Below are 5,863 nucleotides of genomic sequence, written 5' to 3'. Positions count from 1 at the left end.
TGTGTGTGTGTGTGCGTACTCAAGTCTGTGTGTAACACAGGGGAGTTAAGAGGTGTGTGTGTGTGTGTGTGTGGGTTTGTGTGTGTCTGTGTGAGACAATTTTTTCTTATAAATGCTCCTCTGCATGTCAGGGACAGGGGAGAAATCTTCAGGGCAAGAGGAACAATGTAAGAAGAAACCGAGCAAGTTAATTCAGTTCTGATGAAACCTCAGACTGATCTGGTTCACGTGTTATTTTTATGGATGCTGCTGTAAAACCCTTAAGAATTATGTTAAAAAGTTGGGTTTTGGTTAATAAAAATGGGATAATGGGGAGAAGAAAGAGTTGGCAAGATTTAAAGGAGAGGGAAGCACATCTGAAGGCAATAAATAAAATTAAATAAAAACACTCTTTTGTTGTTGTTTTCTGCGCTTTCACTACGTTTTTCTTCCTGAGCTCTTTTGACGTTTTTCTTGTTTTTTTTCCCGTCATTTGTCACTTTTTTCAACGTTCTTTTACCTTTTTTTTCAAATGCTATAAAATTGTAATAAAACACCCAAAATTCAAAGTAATCAATAAACTGATTATTTATTTTACTTGTACAGAGGGTCGTAGGGAACCATCTACATTATTTGTTTGGACATTTTGGTTGATAGAAACCCAAATTTCTGATTTAGGTTTAACTTTTAGAAAATGGGTCAAATTTGAGCCGAGGACAACAGGAGGGTTAATACTCTACACATGTCAAAATATAAATGTCTGATTTCTGTTTACTTTCATTACAGATTTGTTTACTCCTCGTTTGTTTTTTAAAGTGCTTCGGCAACACAGATGTATTGATTTAGCCATGCCAATGAACCAAATTGAAAATAAAAATTGAGAGAGAGAGAGAGAGAGAGAGAGAGAGAGAGAGAGAGAGAGAGAGAGAGAGAGAGAGAAAGATGAACATAGCTGCTGTTGATAGGTATGTTCTGTATCTCTCACTGACTAACAGCTGTGCTACGTTGCCTAGCAACAACAAGATGCCTCTCATGGCGAAGAATAAATGGGGGGGGGGGTGGGATCGGGGATCAGAGAGTCGTCATGGAGAACCAGCAGGCAGAGCTGGTTCTGCAAAGCATGTTTCTATAATGCACTTTTGCAAAATTGCCTGGATTTATTGTTGTACTAATTTTGTTGGTTCAATCAATTCTTTTTAAAATAATACTTTAAATAATGATGATTAATGAAGATGCTTCAACTCTATCTTGGGCTGCACAATATATCTTTTTTTATGGTCATTGCAATATCAACTGGCGCAATAGAAACATTGCAAACGGCTGACACATATAATTTAATAATTGAAATTATAGTGTTCATTGATCACTAGTTGGGGAAATTACAATTATTATTATTATCAGGAGAGACAGATTCTTTGTAGAAAATCTCAGTAGAAATCTGCACTTTAATGTCTCTTTAGTAGTGCCTTTTAGTTCAAAGTCCAACATGTTTGTTATGATGGTGGTTATGACCCCGAACCCAGAGATACAACTCAGGAGTCAGATGAAGTTCAGGTTGTTTTAACGTTCGTAGGTGATATCCAGCAAGGGCGAAAACTGAAACAACGGTCGAGTCTCTGTGAAATCCGGGCGAAGCAGGAAACAGGAACAGTGGAATCTACACGGAGAGTAAGGGTTACTACGCGGAGAGTAAGGGTTACTACAGAGAGAGTAAGGGTTACTACGTGGAGAGTAAGGGTTACTACGCGGAGAGTAAGGGTTACTACGCGGAGAGTAAGGGTTACTACATGGAGAGTAAGGGTTACTACGCGGAGAGTAAGGGTTACTACAGAGAGAGTAAGGGTTACTACGTGGAGAGTAAGGGTTACTACGCGGAGAGTAAGAAAAAGGTTACTACGCGGAGAGTAAGGGTACTACGCGGAGAGTAAGGGTTACTACAGGAGAGTAAGGGTTACTACCGGAGGGGTGGGAAGGGTTACTACAGAGAGAGTAAGGGTTACTACGTGGAGAGTAAGGGTTACTACGCGGAGAGTAAGGGTTACTACAGAGAGAGTAAGGGTTACTACGCGGAGAGTAAGGGTTACTACATGGAGAGTAAGGGTTACTACATGGAGAGTAAGGGTTACTACGCGGAGAGTAAGGGTTACCACACGGAGAGTAAGGGTTACTACGAGGAATCCACAAAGATCAACAAGCGCCAACACTTATATTTATACTTCTTTATTTACAGACTCAAGGTCCTGATAAAAAAGTACACTCAACACATTACAAAAGGGGTTCAGACCAAACATAAATACATATAGACAAGCTGATCCCCAAAAATATCACAAAAGAAACACACATACATTAAAAATCTACAAATTGCATTGCCCAATAATAACCGGTACAGGTGCGTGTTCCAGTGATTCCAGAGTTTTGACGAATATCTGGTATCAGTGCAGGATTGATTATAGCATTTAAAATTGAGTTATTTGACTCGGTTAATCGGCATATAAATCTGTACATAAACTTCCTCAGCACAGCGTGGAAGGTGGAGACATTACAGGTCACACACAGATGGCCGGCACGCGTCCATCTTGGACGCTTCATCAAAATTCATCACTGCATGCCACCTTTATCTTGTTTATCTTTGCGTCACTGTAGCTGCACCATAGATGAGTTGTACACAGTGGAGTACAGCATGCTCTGAAAAGAGATATTTTAACTTCTTCTGAACACATATGAAATTTAGGTGCCAGAGTCTCAACTACAGAGCCACGTTACCACAGCGGGGTGTGTAATGATCTAGAGCTGAAGAGGTGCTCAGCCCTGGGTTTAAAGGCTGAAGAGGTGGATGATGGGATGGGAATCAGCTGTGCAGGTGACGGTGCAGAGAGGAGTGGCCACGCCTCTTGACCCAGTTCCTCCAGGCACGCCCCCTCACGCAAAGACAGACAAGACACACAGAGGAAAGGGAGACATGACCCACACATGATGATGGGGGGGGGGGGAGGACGCAGCAGACCACAATAGAATAAAAGACCCTCATGTTTTCCTATATCAATGTTCTTTTTAATTCCCCAAAATAACATGATTAATTCCACACAACGCTCTTTGCCAAGTACAAATCTCTACTTTCATTAATTTTGGGGTGTCTTATTCAATTTTATAGCATTTGGAAACAAATTGAAGTGTTTTTGAAATAGTATTGAGTAAAAGTTGACATATTCCAGTCTGTGATTATCCATCAATTCCTTTAATTTTAGTCTAAATAATTCCTAATTTCTGCTTTTGTAACTGAAACTTTAGGTATAATTTCCTATAAATGAGGTTTATTGACCATAAATTCCAAAAATAACTGTAAAACTAAAGTTAATAAGTTATTGTTACATAATGTAGTGTTGAAAAAAGGGACTAACACTTAAGAAAGTTTCAAGAAATCGAGTAAAAAAATTTAACTAAAGTGTTGATTTTCAATTTTGACGGGAAGACAACACAAGGGTTAAAATCTTATTTTGCGTAAACCAGATGTTGTGTGTCTGATTGTGTTCAGATTACAGATCATATACAGTCTGTTTATTAAATCCCGCAACAGATCGCGTGAAGAGCATTTTGACAGCTGCTCTGTCATAATTAAGACAACTAGAGACTGTGTACCAGCTGATATGTGTCTGATAACATTTTTATTAAATCTGAATCGGACCACAGTGTTTCTGTCACCTCCTGTTCTGCCTGAAGACGGCTGGAAACCGTCCGACATCAGAGAGCATTCCTGTCACCGCCCCTGGCTCTCGTCCACTTTAAATGCGAGGAGCAGTTCATCTTGAACAAGCCTATTATCCCATGTAGTCCTCACACTGTGCAGCCCTAATTCTGAAATCTCCGCTAGGTAAAAAGATGAGAAAGATCAGAGAAAAAGTGTGTAAAGTAGATATCCTTTTTTGTCAGCACGCCCCTTATTTTGCTTTTCTTTTCACACACAAAAGAAAGAATATAGATATTTAAACAGCCTACCCCCCGCTGTCCTCTTCCCTCCCCCCTTCCTCTGCTCTGGCAGATAGCAGCAAAGCGTTTTGTGCCTCCGACGTGAGATTCCCTTGTTTCAGTGTGGTTAAATCCACAGGGTTAATAAGCCCCGCGGGGGAGCTGCCGGAGCGGGGAGGCTGAATCGATAATGTGATAGAAAGCTTTCAAGACAAAACAAGGTGTCCTCCAGCTGTGGTGCAACTGAGCTGATTGAATCTGACGTGTTTTATTACAAGTCCTGGCATGCTGCTGGATAGTTTACCACCAATTAAGGCCACCGGCCCTGTTGCCCTCCCACCTCTGCAAGATGAACACGATGCAGTGGTACACACTGATTGACGGCGTGACCCGCATCTGGAAACAGGAGCTGGTGTGTGCAGGCGTCAGACTCCAGTGATCATTACCCTGTTATCTTCCTGTCTCTGTCATCACATCAGACCTGAGGGCAGTCCACACCGCCAGCATTTTGAAAGCCTTTCTGGATTGTTTTCAGGCTGTTCTCATGAACCATTCATACAAATAGCTACAGTAGAGCACTGGAATTTCTATGTATTTCACGTAGTTTTTACTATATGCACCACATTGACTGCTGCTGTATCAGAACGCTGTGGACCTAGTAAGGTTGGGGGTTGGGGGTCGGGGGTTTGGGTCATATAACACAGTGCTTTCATACCAAGGAGGGGAGTCTCGTCCTCGGGGGAAAACAGAAGACTTTCACCTGTGAAACGCATGTTAATTCCTCGGGAGTGTTTGAATCCAAACCACAGTATTTTTCCTAATCCTAACTCGTCATTTTGGTGCCTGAACTGAACTAGTTGTCGCCGCATGATGCTCATTTTTTGGACTAATCTCAACTGTAATTTGCACCGAAAAGATGCTCTTGTATGACGTGACCAGACTTTGGTCGCCTATTTTCGTAGGATATCATTGGAATTGGTGTGCATACATTTTTAACCCTCGGAGCCCGAAGGCCATTTTTACAGTTCATTGTCTGTCTGGATTTATTTTATGAAAAAGCTTGTAAAACGCTTTTGCCCTCATGACATTTACTTATGCCAATAATCAACATTTTAATGTCACATTTATTGATATTACACCCACAGCAATGCTACACAAGCAATTGTGTGTCTGAAACAGTTCTCCTCTTGGACTTCCATACAAGTGGATGACGTTGTCTCCCATACAGGGAATCCTTGACTTCCGTACACAAAGGGGAGACGGAGCTAGCGGCATAATTGAGCAAAAACGCGATGAATTATGGACATAAAGTGGATAAATCTGGGATGTAACGGTTTGGATTTAATGCTCAACGACCCTGAAAAAGGCTGGAAGTTCCAGGCTGGATAGAAAATCACCTGTAGAGGCTAGAGAGACCCGGAAGAGACCTCCGTAACCGCTATCTTGGTAGCTTTTAGCTGCAACCGTTGGTGAGTCGCTAGCTGTTATGGTTATTAAATGATTAAACTATGAATCAGAGGTGCTGTTTTTACTCGTGGGCGAGTGTCTCGGTTTCAGAGGGTTTTAGTGCCATATCACACGAACCCATTCACGAGAATGCATTGCTGTAGTCGCCCGTCTGTCTCAGAGAACAGATACGCTTCTATTTGTGCAAAGATATTAATCCACACTGACTCTGTTGGACATTCATCCCCATCAGGTGAAGGAAGGTGAAGCATAACAGCTGTCATTCAATTCATGCAAATCACCAGCTTTCTCTTTGTTGTGAACCGGACATCATCTGGTTTCGTATTTCTGCTTTTTCATGTCTGTCTTCAATTGACTCGAAGTCTCAGGGGGACTCGACAACCAAGTGACTTAAATTTACTTTTGTCAATAAAGACTGTAAAAATGTAAGTCCTACAAATGAGTGGGGGGGGGG

The sequence above is a fragment of the Etheostoma spectabile genome, chromosome 13, assembly GCF_008692095.1.
Source record: "Etheostoma spectabile isolate EspeVRDwgs_2016 chromosome 13, UIUC_Espe_1.0, whole genome shotgun sequence".
NCBI classification, from domain to species: Eukaryota; Metazoa; Chordata; class Actinopteri; order Perciformes; family Percidae; genus Etheostoma; species Etheostoma spectabile.
This window is presented reverse-complemented; position numbering follows the sequence as displayed.